Source organism: Peromyscus eremicus, chromosome 19, assembly GCF_949786415.1.
Source record: "Peromyscus eremicus chromosome 19, PerEre_H2_v1, whole genome shotgun sequence".
Lineage (NCBI taxonomy): Eukaryota > Metazoa > Chordata > Mammalia > Rodentia > Cricetidae > Peromyscus > Peromyscus eremicus.
This window is the reverse complement of record NC_081435.1, coordinates 70,822,952-70,841,687: the sequence shown is the minus strand read 5'-3', so window position 1 is coordinate 70,841,687 and position 18,736 is coordinate 70,822,952. Positions and strand designations below refer to the sequence as shown.

Genomic DNA, 18,736 nt, shown 5'->3' with positions numbered 1-18,736 from the left:
TACAAAACTGACCACATACTTGAACACAAAGCAAGTCTTCACAGACACAAGAAAATAACACCCTGCATCCTCTCTGACTGTGATACATTAAAGCTGTGTATTGCCAGGCAGCAGTGGCACATGCCTTTAATCCCAGCACTTGGGAGGCAGAGCCAGGTGGATCTCTGTGAGTTCAAGTCAGCCTGGTCTACAGAGTGAGATCCAGGACAGGCACCAAAACTACACACACAGAGAAACCTTGTCTCGAAAAAAACAAAAACAAACAAACAAAAGGCTGTGTATCAACAACCACAGAAACAGCAGAAAGTTTAAAACTCATGGAAACTGAACAATACACTACTGAATGAAAAAAAATGGGTCAACAGAAATTAAGAAACAAATTAAGACTTTTTAATTGAAAGAAAATGAAAACACAACACACCTAAACCTATTAGATACAATGAAGGTGATTCAAAGAGGCAAATTCAGAGCACTAAGTACCTACATAAAAAATCAGAGAGATCCCATATCAGCAACTTAATAGCACACCTAAAAGCTCTAGAACAAAAAAGAAAAAAATAACATCAAAAGGAGTAGACAGAAAGAAATAATCAAACTCCAGACAGAAACCAATAAAACAGAAACAAGAAAAAGAAACATACAAAAAAATTACTAAAATGAAGAGTTGGTTCTTTGAGAAAAACCAGTAAGATTGTTGAACCCCTAGACAAATTAAACTAAAAGAATGGAGATGAAAGGTCTAAATTAGTGAAATTAGAAACAAAAAAATGGAACTGTCTTAGTTAGGGTTTCTATTGCTGTGAAGAGACACCATGACCATGGCAACTCTGATAAGGAAAACATTTAATTGGGGTGGCTCACTTACAGTTTCAGAGGTTCAGTCCATTGTCATCATGGTGGGGAGCATGGCAGCATGCAGGCAGACGTGGTGCTGGAGAAATAGTGTACTACATCTTGCAGGCAACAGGAAGTCAAATGAGACACTGGGCTGTATCCTGAGCATTGGACACCTCAAAGCCCGCCCCCATAGTGACACTCTTCCTCCAATAAGGCCACGCCCACTTCAACAAAGCCACACCTCTTAATAGTGCCACTCCCTATGAGATTATGGGGGCCAATTACATTCAAACTGCCACAGGAAAATATCAACAGGCACCTAGGAAACCCAGAGAATCATAAAGACATACTTTAAAAACCTGTTCTCCATCAAATTGGAAAATCTATTCTTGAGGATGCCATACACTTAGGACACAAGACTCAGAGGACATGAGATGGTTCTGACTTGAAAGCCTCACCCTCAAGGACTAGTTTTCATGGTACCAGAAGGTGCCATGCCAGTGATCAATGGAGGAAAACCACCAATAGTTCTATGATCTACAAATATGGTGTCTATCAACCACAAAGACCAGCATAGCATGATAATCCGAAGGTTATGAAAGTTACAGACATACTTTGGTGGTAACTAATCTTTCACTTAAAGATTGCTCAACAAGAGGGAAATCACTAGAAACCTAGCCAACTGCACAGTGTTGGTGAAATCACGAATCTTAGAGGAGAACTTACAGCCACCGCTGGAGGTGAAATTTTCTTTGAGCTGCCAATCAACTTCCCAAATAAAGACATGGAGACTTATTATTAATTATGAATGCTCCACCTTAGCTTAGGCTTGTCCCACTAGCTCTTTTAACTTAATTTAACCTGTTTCTATCCATCTATATTTTGCCTTGAGGCTTCTTACCTTTCTTTTGTTCTATATGTCCCACTTTCTGCTTCCTCTGTGTCTATCTGGCCCCTGGCGTCTCCCTGTCATCTGCTTTTTTCTTCTTTCTTCCTCCCTCAAGCCTCAATTCCTCCTCCTATTTATTCTCCCTGCCTGGAAGTTCTGATATACCTCCCCCTTGCTATTAGCCATTCAGCTTTTTATTAGACCAATCAGATGCCCTAGGCAGGAGAAGTAAAACAGCAACACATCTTTACACAATTTAACAAATATTCCTCAATACACCACTTTACCAAACCAGCATGATTCCTAACTACATTCTAAATATTTATTCTTATACCCACAGATAAATACAGATGTCACTCCTCATCAAAGAAATATCTCTTTGCAACAGGTGGAGACCATTACAGAAAGTTACAACTGATCCAAACCAGAGAACAGGTGATCACCCGGTACCCAGTCCCTACTGATAACATCTACAACACAATTATTCCATCTAAGACTCAGGGAGCATCAGGGAAAAGAAGGTAGAAAGATTGCAAGAGCCAGAGGAACAGGAAGTCGGGTATGGGATTGTATCTCCAAGATGTGTTAGGGAAGCTACATCCACGAAGTCTAATCAACATGGACTGAATGAGCACAACACCAACAGACGTGCTGATATTGAAGGGCAGGCTACCACAAAGGCCTCAACCCTAGACAAAGAACTGCAGGCAATTAAGGAAAGAGAATAACAGGATAAAACAGTCTCCGCAGGGAAGAGCCACCCTATGGTTATCCAATAGCAAGTGATGGGCCCTGAAATAATAATATACATAAAAAAATCCACCACCATATTACCAACAGTGGTTTGATGGGAAACAGGCAAAGACACATATAATATATGCATGTGTATTTATACATATGCATATGCTCATATAACTAGAGAGACATGTTCATGCATATGAATACACATAAGCATGTATATTTAGAAATATGTATATGCACATATGTACATATAGAGACATTTAAACATGCATATACACATAAATGCACATATATCACATATTTGTACACTTGCATATACATACATGTGTGTAAATACATATAATTCATTTTCATTTTTGCAGCAAGTATGTTCTGTGGATGCTGAATCAGTTCCAAACCCACTAAGTTGAGGGGAAATTTCAAATGTGAACTTCCTTTCTAAGTCTTTTTCTAACATGCTTAATTTCCCTTCTTGTTCCCCTCATGTCTAGCATTGCCATCTGTAGGCTTTTCCTTCATTTTATTTTGTAATTTTATGTTTTGAGACAGGGTCTCATAAAATAGCCCTGGCTGGCCTGTAACTCCCAATGTAGATCAGGCTGGCCTTGAATTCAAAGATCCACTTTCCTCTGCCTCCTGAGTGCTGGGATTAAAGGTGCATATCCCCACAGCCCACTTCCTTTATATATTTTTAAATCATTGAATAACATTTTGTTATAATTTCCATCTATGTGAAATATAATTTTCTGGTTAGTTGTAATTTCTGATTAAGGACATTTAAATTTCATTGTTTTTATAAGTTTTTATTACAAAGAATTTGTATTAATATTACAGAAACATTTTGTTCATCATAGAGGAAATGTGTTTTCCTTAGCAGTTGTCTGCAGAAGAGTTTCTGTGTGTGGAAAGCACAAAGTCCCCACATTCACCCAGCACCCACCGCAGCCTCCCTAACACACAGTGCTTGTGACTGACTGCCTATCTCTGGGGCCCTGTGTGAGACATTTGTTCTGAGTGGAATCTGCAGAGAGGAATTCTCTGATGCTGTTCTTGTCCTGAGACCGAGTGCGGAATCCTTTCCCTGTGGTGAGCTGTGAGCTCCTCCAGCAGATGTCCAATGCCAGGCCATGCAGAGCCTTGCCTTTCACGGCCAACCCCTCTGCACACATCTTCTACATCTCCTCTTGCTGTCCTGCCCAATGTGGTTGCTTGTGGAGGCCGTTGAAAGGCCAACCATGTATATTGGAAACTCTAGACTATATTCAACCCTTGTTTCACTAAACAGAGTTTGGGGGACCCATTTCAGTTCCCAGACCTATGATGGGCAGTTCACAACCACATGTGACACTAGTCCCCAGAGCTCTAACAACCTTTGGCCTCTGAGGATATCCACATTCACATGTACACAGAACACACACTAACACACGCATACACACCAATAAAAAAATACAACAAACCTATACAATCGTGTCTACAGCATTTGCTCCGTGTCTCAGATGGTCATATACTGCCGTCTTAGAGGCTGTCTTAAGGGACCCGAGGATTGGGTCAGTTTCTGGAATCATTCCGCTCATCACTTTATCTTTATAGGGCATTTCAGTGTTACTTGCAGCGTGTTCTGCAGCCTTGCCAGGAAACTGCCTCTGCTCTAAGAGGAAGTCCCTCCTCCTCTTGCTGCTGGTCCTTCTCTCCTCCTCTCCTCCTTGCCTTCCATGTTCCTGCTCTTTGGTGTAATCCTTTAAGGGGTCTCTCAGAGTCTAACTGGCTCACTGGGCTCAATGAGTGCCCTCTATTTACTCTGCACCAGGATACCTACCATGTGGTCGTCAGGATAACACCCCAAGGAGCTCCATAGGGACCCTTGACACCTGTGTGTGTATCAAAAGGATACAGATGTGATGAAGGAGCCATGATGGGAAGATCACACTAAACTGTGCGCACGGGACTATTGTCATCACAAAGGACAGAGAGAGAAAGAAAGAGGATAAAGGAGAAAGAAAACAGAGAATTGGAGGAGCCACTCGGCTTGCTTTGAAGATGGAAGGCAGAGTCGTGGTCCATGTGTGTCTGTGGTTTTAGAAGCTCAAGCAGCAGGACAATGAACTCCTTCCTAGAGTCTACAGAAGAATCTAAGCCTTCACAGCATGGATCTGTATGTCAGTGGCTGTGACATTGTTGGTTTTTGTTTACATGATACAAACTAAAATACATCTGGGAAGGCGGAACCTCAATTGAGTATTTCCATAAAACTGGCCTATAGGCAAGCTACCGAGCATTTTCTTGATTAAAAATTGATTTGGAGGATGCGGCTCACTGTGGGCTGTGCCATCCCTGGGAAGGTGGTCCTGGGGTGTTTAAGAAAGCTGAGCAAACCAGGGGGAAGCAAGTTCTTGGGAACTTGTTTTCTCACACATTAGGAACACTTCATGTCTCCTTTGTGGAAAGTGGCATTTCTGTAATAAAATTATCTTTGTTGGGTGTGAGAGATCTTGAAACTATTTTCCTGTGAGGGGGTCACGTGATTTGAGTCATACTTGGCACAATGCTAAGAGCGCCTGCCCTTTGAAACGTGTCAGAGTCTATCTCTGTAGCTATGCAGCTTAGAGGGGTGAGCTGCACCCCAACACCCCATTCACTCCGCAGTGAGGACAACATAGGAGGTCTTCTGCTCCTTCTATGCTGCCCCATGCCCTGGCTTTTTGTGGTCTCTGTCCTTTGACTTCCTGTATTTGACTGTGATGTTCCTCATTGAGACCTCAGCCTTACATCTGTCCTAACCCTACTACCCATCAGCCCTTGCTTCTTCTAGTTCCCTTCCATTCTACCCTGGGAACCTCCCTCACAGACTGACTGTGGACTAATAAGGATGGTTCAGATGGTCACCCTCAGACCACACATTTGCATCTCAGCAGGTATATTCAAACCTCACCTCAAGGCCAGCCTTGCCCTGGAGGTGACCTAAGAGCAGACCTACTGTCCTCTATCACAAAAGGAGAAGCAAGGTGCTACCCAGCCTGGCATTCCATAGCTAACCCAGGGCCTGTAGGAGAGACATTTCCCTGTCTTGAAATGGTACTGTGAGAAGGGCAAAAGTGTCCTGACCTCCAGGTTAGAAGTAGCATCCCTAGAATGCATGTCACAGGGTCGTTTTGCATCACCCACACATCTCTGTGGATCCTCTCAGGCTGATTTCTGCATTTCCCTAAACTGACTCATGGTTGGTGTTGACTTCACTCAAGCTTGTGAACCAGAAAACAATCAACAAATGTTAACCAAACACTAAGCAAATAGTGACCTCATCTTAAAATATGTGTTATATCACCTAACAATTGTATAGAAATTATATACTCAATGCATATGATTTTAATAATTATCATATTTAAATTTCACATAATTTAAACAATTGTTTTACTATAACTTGTTAACATAATCAAGTATAAATATACATAATAAGCACATGGGTACGTTTTATTAAGATAATAACTACTCCTACAAGCAAAGACATGGGTATATGTGTTGATAAATTCAACCAATTGATGTGTGTCTCATTTAAAATTTAAATTAAGCACATGATGTGAGTATATTCAACACTGTCCCAGCACTGAAGTGGTTCGCTCACTACAGTCTACTGTGTGATCCTACCAGCAAAATGCCAAATGAGTTGCTTAAATGACTTGACTTTTAAAAATCAAATGAAGCACTTTCCATGTTTAGAGTCAAGCCATTTTCCTGTAGAATAGAATCCTGAAGTTTAGAAACAGCCACTTTCTGTTGGCCTTGGGTCTAGGCACTGGTGACCTGTGTACGTGGCTGCCAGTGACAGGTCCCATAATCCTGCACAATCTCTTCTCTGGTTCTGCTTCAGTTGACCAGTTGACCCGTTTCTTCCACAAATACATGGCACAAATCACTGTGAGAGGCTGTGAAGCCTAGTTAATATTTAAAACATTTTGATGCTCAGATAAAAGGGGATTCAAGTTGTCACCAATTAGTAGGAAAAGACTAATTATTATACAGACCTATGATCCTTCATAAGTAGCTACATTAAAGGAATCTAAAAGCTATCACTTTTTATGAAAGAGCAGATGGCCCGAGTTAGACCCCTAAACTATAATGAATGTGTGAGGGTGTCCAAGGAATGCCCGTGTATATCACTAAACAGGATCCTTTCTAAAGGGCTGCTAGAGGAGGGAGATAGAGAATGGAGCAGAAACACAATGTCAATGTCATCATGGTCATGCTAATCAGTTCCGTCTACAGGAATTGATCTAGAAAGAAAGCCATCTTCTTTCCCAGGCATCAAACTACTTGAAAATATGTATGCATTTTAATTATCCTATTTAAGCAAGATTCAGTGGCCCAGGCAGTAAATGCTCACTGTGTTCCCACCATGAGGTAGGATCTGGGGTTTTCTAATAAACTATGCATGGTCCTTAGGACTTTGATAGCTTGGAAGAACATGGGAGATGAGTTTGTAAAGGGTAACAGAAGCCCTTACCCAACAATGCAGTTTTCTACTTATCAAGCACATAACCCACCCCTGAAGCACTCCTTGGGTACCTGGAGAACATTAGTTTAGCTCAAACTTAACTTAATCTACTTGCCTACTCCTCAGTTCAGTTTTCTCTGCACTGTTTCTCCACAGACCACAAGGCTAGGGTTGAAGGCCACTGATGTTCTGTTATGGGGCATCTCTGAAGACCCAAGTACAGGGATTAAGACACCCTGGGAAGGACATTGGTCTGACACTGTCTACTTTACGACCCACGAATAGTCCCACTTCCTTCTTGTGACTTCATGTTGTGGATCTCATCGTCTCCACTCTGGGTTTTGCAGGTAACCAAAGTAGCTGACATAAAAGAAGATATTCTAGACTAAGAAAGTTCTTCCAGAAGACCAAGAGAAACTATAAAGAAATTCACATCATAACTCTCCAAGAAGGTGCTCCAAGAAAGACTTCAGAGGATTCGCTTGTCCTTTCCTCAAACATGGGATCTCCCAGGGCCACTGAACCTAGAGGTGTCTCGGTGTCATCAGTGGAGGATCTGGAGACTTCTTCACCAGTCAAGGCTGCTCCATTTGGAGTTCTTCATCATAATATGGAGTGATGATGTTTCCTCTTCATGAGTCCAGATGTGTCAAAGAAACCATGGGTTCAAACATACGTGCACATCTGCAGAAATGTGATTATACACCCATGTGGACTGGCTTACCTAGCCTCCATAATTATTAAGTAAGGAAACTGTTTTCCAATGAAGGCACCATGAAACTCTAATTTTTCCCCATCAAGTGCATTCAGGACAGATTCAGACTTCATTTCTACTGGAACAGAAAATTATGCATAGGGAATCTTCCATTCCTGTCTTCAAAAGCATGCATGCTTTCAGCCTTTTCCACTCACAATTCTTGTTCATCCAAGAAAATTTCCCATGACTCTATTTATCAAGGTCTAAAAAATAGGTATGCAAGTAAAAATTACTCAAAATAAATTGTAAAGAAATTCACTTTAAAATAATTGTTTGGTATTGTCCTAGCCAGGGTTACTGTTGCTGTGATGAAACACCATGACCAAAAGCAAGTTAGAAAAGAAAGGATTTATTTGGCTTACACTCCCATATCACTGTTCATCATTGGAGGAAGTCAGGACAGGAACTCAAACAGGACAGGAATCCGGAGGCAGGAGCTGATGCAGAGGCCATGGAGGGTGCTGCTTACAGGCTTGCTCATCATGTCTTGTTCAGCCTGCTTTCTTATAGAACCCAGGACCACAACCCCAAGGATGGCACCACATACCATGGGCTGGGCCCTCCCCCATTGATCACTAATTAAGAAAATGCCTTACAGCTGGGTCTTAGGGAAATATTTTCTGAATTGAGGTTCTCTCCTTTCAAATAACTCTAGTTTGTGTCAAGTTGCCATTAAACTAGCCAATACAAGTATACATATAATTTTATAACTTACTAAGCTAAAATCAAATTTGCATATTATTCTGGTTAGTTTTTTTGTTAGCTTGATGCAATCTAGGGTCATCTGGGAAAAGGGAACCTCAACTGAGAAAAGATCTGCATCAGACTGATGTGTAGGCAAGTCTACAGGGATATTTTCTTGATTCATGACTGATGTGGGAGGGCCTGGCCTCAGTGCCTCCTCTGAGCAGATGGTCAAGGGTTGCGTAAAGAAGAAATTTAAGCAAGCCATGGGGATCAAGCCAACAAACAGTTCCTCCATGGGCTCTGCTTCAGTTCCTGCCTCCAGGTTCCTGCCCTGACTTTCCTTTATGGTGGAAGATAAGCTGCCAAGTGAAGTAGACCCTTTCCTTCCCAGGATGCTTTTGGTCGTGGTCTTTAACACATCAACAGAAAGCAAACTAGAGCACATACTGCTGAGATGGATGTGCTTGTCAACTTTCTTACAAAGAATTAAATTTGGCTAGAGAGATGACTCAGTGGTTAAGTCCTCTCTCCAGCTCCTTGATCAATATTTTTATCTTATAACTTTCAACGCTGAGAATGACACTTCACAAAATGGCAGAAGTGTATTTAGGATCACTTCATAAACTGTTTGGAATTCTAGCCTAATCCCAAAGCGAACTCCACTTAACTTTTAAAAGTGGAACTCAAATCAGCAATTGAAATAGCAGTCCTTAAAAATCAAACATTCAAATACGGTCCAACTTGATGCTCATATGCTGAGAACTGATTTAAAAAAATTAAAAATTATTGTTTTTATTTAGGGTGATTAAAGCATTATGTTTCTAAAAGAGCAGACTGTGAGTACAGTACATATACGATTCATGACACATCAGAGTCTTGATCCTGAGCCTAGGCATTTCAGGCAGGCTGTGCTGACATTGCATGTTGTGGAGGTATGTACAGCACAAAGTGTATACATTTCATATTTAGACTCAAGGCAGCAGTGAAGTTGTGAGATGTACATAACACACACACACACACACACACACACACACACACAAATTTTTGGTCAGCACAAAGTCAGAAATCTTTCAATGTTTTCAAATGTATAGCTACCCCCATATTGAGCTGCAAACCCCTTTGGGGATCACAGTCCACAGTCTATGGAGCTATGCCCTAGATGAAGCCTCCAGTAATGGGGGGAGGCTGAGGAGTGGAAGGGCAGCTAAGCCTTCCAAATGAAAGAAGCCTCTGTCGTAATCGAGCACAGTGCTGTAGCCTTTTCGCAGTGGGGAGAGGGTGCTGCATTCAACTTTCAAACTTTCTCCTTTCAAAACTAACTGTGAGAATTATTCAGGCTGCAACTTTTTGCCAACTCGGTTTGCAAACATGATGCTAGATATAATATAACTTTACTCCACAAAGTCAGCGTGACAGATGTTTACCAACAGATGCAGTTCAAAGGAATAATGACCTGGACAAAAATGGTTCTTTTTGTTGGCTTTGGGGTAACAACTGGGGGCTCTAGGAATGAACAGTGCTGAAGCAATGGAACCATTTGATTTGATGATAAATGGTAGCGTCTGCGCTCAGCACTGAAAGCTAGTACGGCAGCGGTTCCACCAACAGTTGCTAATGCACTATCACCAAGTCATAGCTGAGGCGGTGGTTGTACGGTACCAAGATTTCTATGAGTAGATGCAACTGCATTTGTGTCCGTCCTCAGTAGGAAGGCCCTGACCTCAAGAGGGGTGAGATACCTCGTGGGCCTGGGCAGACATGCCTCTTTCTGTCTCTCTCTGCCTCCCTCCTTCTCCCACTCCCTTCTCCCCGTCTCTTCTCCTTCCCTCCTCCCACACCTCTCTTTTGTCCAACCTTTTGGCACAGAATGTTATAAACATTGAATGGTATCTAGGAACTAGTTCATGAACACAAGTCTCACACAATTGGAGGGAAGATAACCTTTTCCCTTTTTAGATTATTTTATCCACTTATTACTTCTTCCTCCTGACCATCTGTGACAGAGACATAGATGGGGATTCTCAGTTCTGAGAGAAGAAAGAGAACCAACTCCTCAAAATTCTGAAGGAGAAGGAGGAGGGAAAAAATGAAAAGTTGGGTGGGAGATGGGAGTGTTGGGGTGTTCTGAGCGGCCCCCTTCTAAGCAACTTCAGACCAATGCAGCTCTGTGAGTGACCTGCGAGGAGACATTTTTAGCAGTTAAAAGTATTTTAGGTGATTTAAAAATAGAGCCAAGGAATAAATCTTACAGAAAGAAGAGAATGTGGATTCTGAATGCCCTGTGGTTCTTGAAATATGAATAAAATGACTTCCTGAAGGAGCTCAAAAATACTGTTAATCATTCGCTTTCAGTCACAATGTTTAGTGGGGTCCCAGGCGCCTGTCTAGCACATAGTGCCCATTGGCTTGAGTGAGCTAAACTGAGCATAAGTCCTCACACACTTTCAGCCTGTCAGAATGGCCCATAAGCTTCTCAGATAAATTCTTTGCTTGACAACTCCCTTGTAATTAGCCCACAGGGCTGCCCACGGTGTCCACCTCTGTTTGCTCAGGGATCCGTTCCTTCAGTACTTTTCTAGATTGCATGTTTTCTATAAGATTTTCAACTACATAACTCTGATGGTCTAGGTACTCACACATTGCTCAAAGGAGGAACTTGGGAATAATTAAAAAACTTGCATCTGTTGAAAGTCTAGGAAAGGTGCTGCAAAGAATGAGTTAAGACCTTTTCTCTCTAGCTGTTCTCTTCTTTAGGAGAGGGATTTAGTGAGGAAAAAAATTGTGGTCCCACTTGCTGTAATATGGAATGCTAATACCCTGTTTTCAATGAGACAATTGGTTCAAGAATTCACTCATTCATTAGGTGTGCTGTGTACCTGCCATGGGACAGGTGATGTACCGTTGTGCTATGATCCAAGAGAGACAGAAGTGTTACCATGAACCTTCCAGTATTTTACATCTAGTAGCACAGTTAAACATGTGCCCATATGACTTTATTATAAAGCAGAAGATAACACTCTGATAAAGAGAGAAATGAAGATTTTAAGATGAAAAGGCTTGGGATAGAGGGATGGCTTAGTGATCAAGAGTACTTGCTGCTCTTGCAGAGGATCCAGGCTTGTTTCCAGCTCCCATATGGCATCTCACAACCGTCTGTAACTCTGGTGCCCTCTCATGACCTTCAGGGGCATCAGGCATGTACACGGTACACATATACACATACAAGCAAAAGTGGAGATATAATTAGGGGACAGTGGAAAGTCTTCACATGGAAACTGAAATTTCCACTCAGAGATAAGTTCTAGAGAATTGCCACGGCTCCTGTGGGTAAGAATTCACTGAGAAGTCATTACAAGGCTGTGGGCTTCATGCTTGGGCACGGCAAGGAGGTGGGGAGATTCTGGCATGTTGGGGAATGTTGACAAACCCTCACAAGGTCTTCTATATATTTTTTAATACGTTAAAAAATTTAAATAGACATGGACCTTGCCTCTGGGAGCTTGCTGACACGGCACAGCAGAGTGGTAAACTGTTCGATGTGGTGTGAGAGGCATGGCACTTGAAAACAGCACAGAAAAGAGATGTAGCAAGGCAAGAAAGGTGACCTCTAAAGGTGTGCAAGTGGGGCTACAAGGGGAGGTAGGACGTACACAAGGTGGTTGTTCCACACAAAGGTGGGGGGCCGGTGCTTTGTGTGGTTTTCTTCTCTGGTGACCTCAGTAAGCAGCGGCTAATGTGAGAATGCATCACACAAAGCACAGACATGGCCCCAGGCAGCAAAGGGCCTGCTGTAAACTTCCTAGAAACTGCCCACAGAAGTTAAGCAACAAGTAGGGAAGAGTGAAGAGGTAATGAGATGCTGCAATAATTGGCCAGACTGAAAGTAGAGAATAGATTCATCACGGCTGTGCAGTAAGAATGATGAGAAGAGCAGAGAAACAGACTCCCTGGCAGAATAAATATGGAACAGTTATGTAACAGGTCTGGCAGAAGCCGCATGTAAATAGAGTAACTATTAAGAAAAACAATGGAGGATATTCTAATCTGCCCTCTGAGGCTGTCATAAACACAAGACAAAATGCCACTAGGGGGAGAAATGGTTTATTTGGCTTATACTTCCAGGTCACACTCTGAAAGAAAGTCAGGGCAGGGATCTGATCAAGAACTGAAGCCAAAACCATAGAGCAACAGTGGTTCCTGGCTCGACCCCAGGCTTGTGTTCAGCTACCTTTCTTATATAACCTGGTCTGCGTAAGGATAGTACTGCTCATAGTGAGCTGGGCCCTCCTGTGGTGGTATTGTGTTCCCCAAAATATTGTGCACCCTAATAAATTTATCTGGGATCAGAGACAGAACAGCCACTAGATACAGAGGCTAGAAAATGGTGGCACTCACACCTTTAATCCTAGCGTTCCAGAGGTAGAAATCCCTCTGGATCTCTGTGAGTTCAAGGCCACATTGGAAACAGCCAGGCATGGTGACACACGACTTTAATCCCAAGAAGTGAGCCTTTAATTCCAGAGAGTGATGGCTGAAAGCAGAAAGTTATATAAGGCATGAAGACCAGAAACTAGAAGCGTTTGAGTGGTTAAGCTTTCAGGCTTTTGAGCAGCAGTTCAGCTGAGATCCATTTAGATGAGGACACAGAGGCTTCCAGTCTGAGGAAACAGGAACAGCTGAGGAACTGTCGAGGTGAGGAAGCTGTGGCTTGTTCTGCTTCTCTGATCTTCCAGCATTCACCCCAATAACTGGCTTCAAGTTTGATTTTATTAATAAGACCTGTTAAGATTCCTGCTACACCCTCCTACATCAATTCGTGATCAAGAAAATGCTCCTCCAGACATTCTCCCAGGCCAATCTGATGGAGTTGAGGGTCCTTCTTCACATATATGCCAAGTTCACAATGAAGATTAGTCATTCCATGGAAGGTACCCTTATTAGTTTAAAAATCATGGTGTCCTCTTTGAGGCTGCAAGTACCTCAGCACTCCACCTTAGCAGACACTCAACAAATGCACAGCAAGGCAAGAAATTTTCCAGATGCATCTTCAGTTCCAGGGGACAGTGTGGACCTCTTTATTATTGCTCCTAACGACCATGCTTAGGCCCATGTGCTGTTTTAGGACGAGAGCCTGAGGCCAGAGGACCTTTCTGTTCATCATTGCTACAATTTTGTTGGTCATTTGGTGACTTGATAGGGGTCTCATGGAATAAGAGACTAGCAGCTCCAGAAAGCTATGAACACAGAATCACAGGCCATGGGAAACTATCCCCAGCCACTCTGCTGGGTGTCTGCAGAGGTGTGTATATCAGGCCTGGGTTGACCAGAAACACTTCTTTCTCCGATACATTGTGTTCCCCAGAACCCAGTACACAGGGTGAGTCTGCCTACCACACATCACCTCTGTCTGGAGGAGGCTGAACACCTCCGCGTGTGCTGGAATAAAGCTGTGGAATTTGATGCTAGGATTTCACTGTCATGTCATTCTGTAAGCTAAAGCCACAAGGAGACCACTTCCTGGCCCACCTGAAGACGTGACAGCGCCAGCAGATCTGGGCTCCACCATGGCATGTAGCTCAGCAACCCGAATGATTCCGGTGACGGAAGCCACCACCTGCCACAGCTGCTCATGCCCTCTTTCAGCCAGAACTCTCTTACTACATCCACTAGAAATCCTTTTCCATCAGAGTTCAGAGAGGGTCTTCCACGGCTTCTCTGGCGGATCAGACCAGACACGGCAAGAGAGACCATTTTTCTTTGTATTTGAAACCACAGAAGGATGAAAAGGCCCCATAAATACAGCCAATCATGAGTATTTATATCTATGGTTGCAGTGAGAAAGCCCACCTGTAAGGAACCAGAAGGATGCAAGGAGTAAGAGGGGGAAAGAAGAAGAAAAGAAAAAAGATTTAGGGAGAAATGGAACAGGGTTCATCTTTCATGCTGAAAACAGCCCTCCCTGGTCTAGAGAAAACCAGCATGTTGGACTGCCAGGGCTATTAGTCAAGGGTTAAATGTCACTCACATCCAGCCTCTGGGAGCTGCAGTGTGTGTGTGTGTGTGTGTGTGTGTGTGTGTGTGTGTGTGTGTTGTGCACACACTTGAGCACGTGTGCGGCTGTGGCTGTGGGTGAGACAGGAGATGCCACAATTTTATGCATTTCAAATTGAGCCACACTGGCCTGGAGATGACCTGCCATGAGGTTTTTAAATTATCTGTGTGCGCGCACTCTGCTTGTTTTGGAAATGCTCTAAATAAAAATAATGGACTGTCTTTTAATAAGTCTCATTGTGAGGATTCCACATATCAAGCAGCGCGGTGCAGCTTGGAGGCAAACGGCGGGCATGTGTGATCTCCCTGGAAGAGAGACAAATGGTGCTGCGGGGAGCTCCATCCAGGGACGGCTGACAGGAAATGGCATTCGCAAGCTGACACATCTGTCAGGGTGCAGAATATTGGCACCTGTCATGCAATTCAGTCATGACTTTTAATAAAGCTGCTTTCCCTTAGGTAAAATTGCAACTCGACTGTAATATTAGCTGCAAGCTCGTCTCATGTTCCCCTTCAGAGCGCTTTTGTACGTGAGGCGCTTCCAATGACTCTGGGAGGAGAGCTGAAGAAATGATGTTTACCAGCTTTGCTGCCCGCCCAGAACTCTGGATCTGAAAAAGATGTTGCCCTGAGTTTTTCACATCCTTGCCTCCTCTCTTCTGCCCTCCCCCACCCCTCCCTCCCGCTCTCCCCCACCCCTCCCTTCTGCTCTTCCCCACCCCTGCCTTCCGCTCTCCCCCACCCCTCCCTTCCGCTCTTCCCCACCCCTGCCTTCCATAGTCCTTTCTACCCCATCACTCTTTTTTTCTTTCCCTTTCCACCAAGGAAGGCTGATTTTCCTGTGTGTTTTCATAGACTTTGCCCTCCTCCCCTTCCCTCATCCCTCCTTCCCTCCTTTTGACTGGGTCGTTGGTTGGGCGAATTTAGCCCTAAGAAGTGTGTATATCATAAAAACCGAGTTGGGATTTGTTGGCTGTCAGTCAATAAATCAGTCAGAGTTTAATTACCAGGCATGTGAGGGAAGGCAGTGACAGGCACCACCTCAAGCTGAGACTGTTTCTTTTGGGGCAACTTCTATCAAAAAGAAAAAAAAAAGCAAAACTAAAAATAAGGTGTGTGTGTGTGTGTGTGTGTGTGTGTGTGTGTGTGTGTGCGCGTGCGCGTGCACGCACATGTTTGAAAGCTAAGAGGTAAAACAGAAAAATGAAAAGTTAAGACTACTACTCAAAGAGAGGTGAGAACTGAGGAGCTCCGTGGTTTCTTCCACCCTCAGAACTTCCTGTTTTAGGATAGTGGACATCATTTTAACACACTGTCCTTTCATGAAAACTTCTTGTACCGCACCGGAGATGTCACTAGCTGAGTGAACATGGTTTGTATGTTAACATATGTTCACTAAATTTCTTCATCCAACACATAAACATCTTTCTGTAATCTACTGAAGGGAGCAAAATCATCTGTCCAGTGGAAATCTCATGCACCCGGCCCCCTAGCAAAGAGAAGCTATTGTTCAGCAAATGATACAATGTGCTAGACTGTGTTTAGCAAAGAGACAAAGGGATTTCCCCCTTCTTAACATTTTCCTTATTCCACGTTTCTAAGAAATAACAATTGCTACCACCAAGACTCTTCCCCCTCCTCCTAACTGACACTATGCTAAGGATTCCAGGTCCAGTAGCTCTGAAATAGACATTGGTATTGTCTTTGTGCCTGTGTGACGTGTGTGCGTGCGTGCGTGCGTGCGTGCGTGCGTGTGTGTATGTTCGTGTGCGTGCGTGTGGGTTCCTTTCTTTTCAAAAGGCAGTCCACACTCACGGATTTTATTTTTGACTAGCTCTAAGAAATGTCATCTCCTACCTGTCATGTGTCATGAAGCCGTGTGCCCAGATACTGCCAAGATTTTGACTGAAGGGACGTTCTGTTCCCCTTTAACTGTCCTCCGGTGGTATGTCTCAGTTTGTTTATTTCAAATCCTTTGACCAGTTTAAGGAACACTGGGAATCTTTGACTGGAAACAGGGCAACTCTGGCTCAGAAGGCAAGCTTCTTGACTGGGGAGGGAAGAATAGGGAGAGCCGGGTGGACAGATGAGCTGCGGTAGAGGGAAAATCTATTGTCTCAGATGTTTTCCAGCCCTGAAATTTCACGAGATTTTGCGGAGTTCTCCTGGATCTCCTTCTACCTCCATTTCCTGGAATTCTTTGGAACTGCATCATTATTAGAAGCCCATGCATATCTACACAATGCAAAGGCCTGGGATTTCACTACATATGTTACAGAGGTTGAAGACAAAAGATCAGGCAAAGAGAATGGTAAAGCCGCGGGAGGAAATATGACACAGGACCAAAGCAGAACCAGCAGGCTTCTGGCTTTTGCCAATTCTAATTTGTGAAGAAAAACGTTGGCAGTTTGCCTGAAACTTTCAGGCAAACAGCAGCCACTCCAGTTCAAATTGCTCTTAAAAAACAAAACGGAAGAAGCAAAGGAAAACAAACTGGAAAACTAGACCACCTGGCCGGAAGACCGTGAGCCCGGCCGGCCCTGTGAACGTGAACATGGAAACTAGTGCCTGCTACACCCGCTCACTTTCCATGGATTCCTTCCAGTGCCTCAGTTTACCTTGCTTGTAGAACGCCAACAGTCTCAAGGGTCTAATAATTTTCTTGATGGTTTTCTGTCCAGGTAGCAGCAATCTCACTTTTAATAAACTTGCGAGTGAGTGATCAAGCTTTGTTCAATCAGTGCATTTTATGATTGCCTCAGTGCACACCTCACAGCCTCCCATCTCCATGTAGCCCATCAAACGCATTACCAGGCTACAAAGGGTGGGGAGTCAATAAACCAGTTTCTCCTAGGGTATCTTTTTGACAGTATCTTGCTCCATGTTAATAACCTCCGATTTCAAACTTGCTGGAAGATTTTTATTAAAGAATAATAATAACAACAACAACAACAACAAAACTCTCCTCTCTGTTTCTCTGTCTCTTTCTCTCTTACTCTATCTCTCTTTTTCTCTGTCTCTGTGTATGTGTGTGTCTCTCTGTCTCACTGCCCACCTTGCCCTCCCCGGAAATCTTCAAATCATCTTTCCTCAGCTCCCAAGTGCTGGAACTTACTGGAGTGTGCTAGCAAAGACAAAATTATAAGCCAGTAAGGGCTGTGTTAGTAAGAGAGTGAGTGACTCCGTTGCCTTCTTTTTAGACATAATTTTGATGGCAGGTGGATGTCTAGTGGGGTCAGAATCTCAGGCCACTACGAGCTATTGTGAAATATCAAACCATTACAAACTTAAAGAAAAAGAAGAAGAAGCTGTGCATTTAAGGTAGTAAAACATAAGTTCATCTTATTTTAAATCAACCCAGAGGAACTTCAGCCTGTAGGACTTGGTGGGTTATGGTGTCCAAAAGTTGCCTGGGGCCGTTTGCCTCCACAGGACACTTAGAAGCCACTGAAATTGTGAATAAACAGAAGGCAAAAGCCCGGTTCAGGAGGGACCCTGAACCCTTGATGCAGCTTTCATTTTCGTAGACCAGTTAACTAGGGCAGGAGGAAAGACGTCTACAAAAGTCAACAGGAGCCAGCACTGTCCAGGAGTCCCCGGGAGCCCTGCTGGACTTCGGACTAGTCAGACTCACCCACCTGCTCACACACCGACTCTCTCCTTTATTAAGGCAGTCTGTGAGTTCTGAGCAACAACTTTCTTTTTCTGTGTGGCCCAGTGTGTTGAATTAGAGTTGTTTGCGCAGATAGGAAGATATTTACCTGAACACGGGCAGCATATGAATGGCTTCACCAGTGAACAAAGGGACATCCCAACAATAACTCAAATCCTAAGAAACGGCACTCTTCCAAAGTAACATTCAGAACTTCCCATGGAGGTTTATATTTAAATGCATTTTCCTGCATGTTTTGAAAATACTTTTAAAAAGTAACAGAGCACAAACATGAAAATTTAAGTAAATATTTTATTTCTACGAATCAAAGCAGCAACAGCTTTCTTATGCTCCGGGGAGGCTCAGATATAAACCGGAGAGTCTAAGAACCTGCCGCGCTGACATCCTTGAGTGAACAGACTGGAGACAAACAGCCACCTAGCAAGAGACGCAGAGATGGGGCTGAGAGTCCACAGCGACAGTGCGCCGATGAACAGGGAGCTCCTTCAGTTCCTGGGTCAAGAAAAGTCTCTGAGAGAAGGAGATATTTGAACCCTAAGAGCCACCAGATAAGAGGTTGAGGGCTGAGGTGACAGCTTGGGGTTCAGGGAAGTGACAGAGGCTGGCATTTCT

At 43.5% G+C, this 18,736-nt stretch overlaps 1 long non-coding RNA gene across 1 annotated transcript in view; it reads left to right on the top strand.

Moving 5' to 3' along the window:
* Positions 1–292: 292 nt before the first annotated feature.
* The window catches only part of LOC131895545 (uncharacterized), a 32,044-nt gene continuing 13,600 nt past the window's right edge, over positions 293–18,736 (top strand). Inside the window, exons 1-2 of the long non-coding RNA XR_009375211.1 lie at positions 293–2,161; positions 7,304–7,650. This is a non-coding gene — a long non-coding RNA (uncharacterized LOC131895545). The remainder of the gene's footprint in view (positions 2,162–7,303; positions 7,651–18,736) is intronic.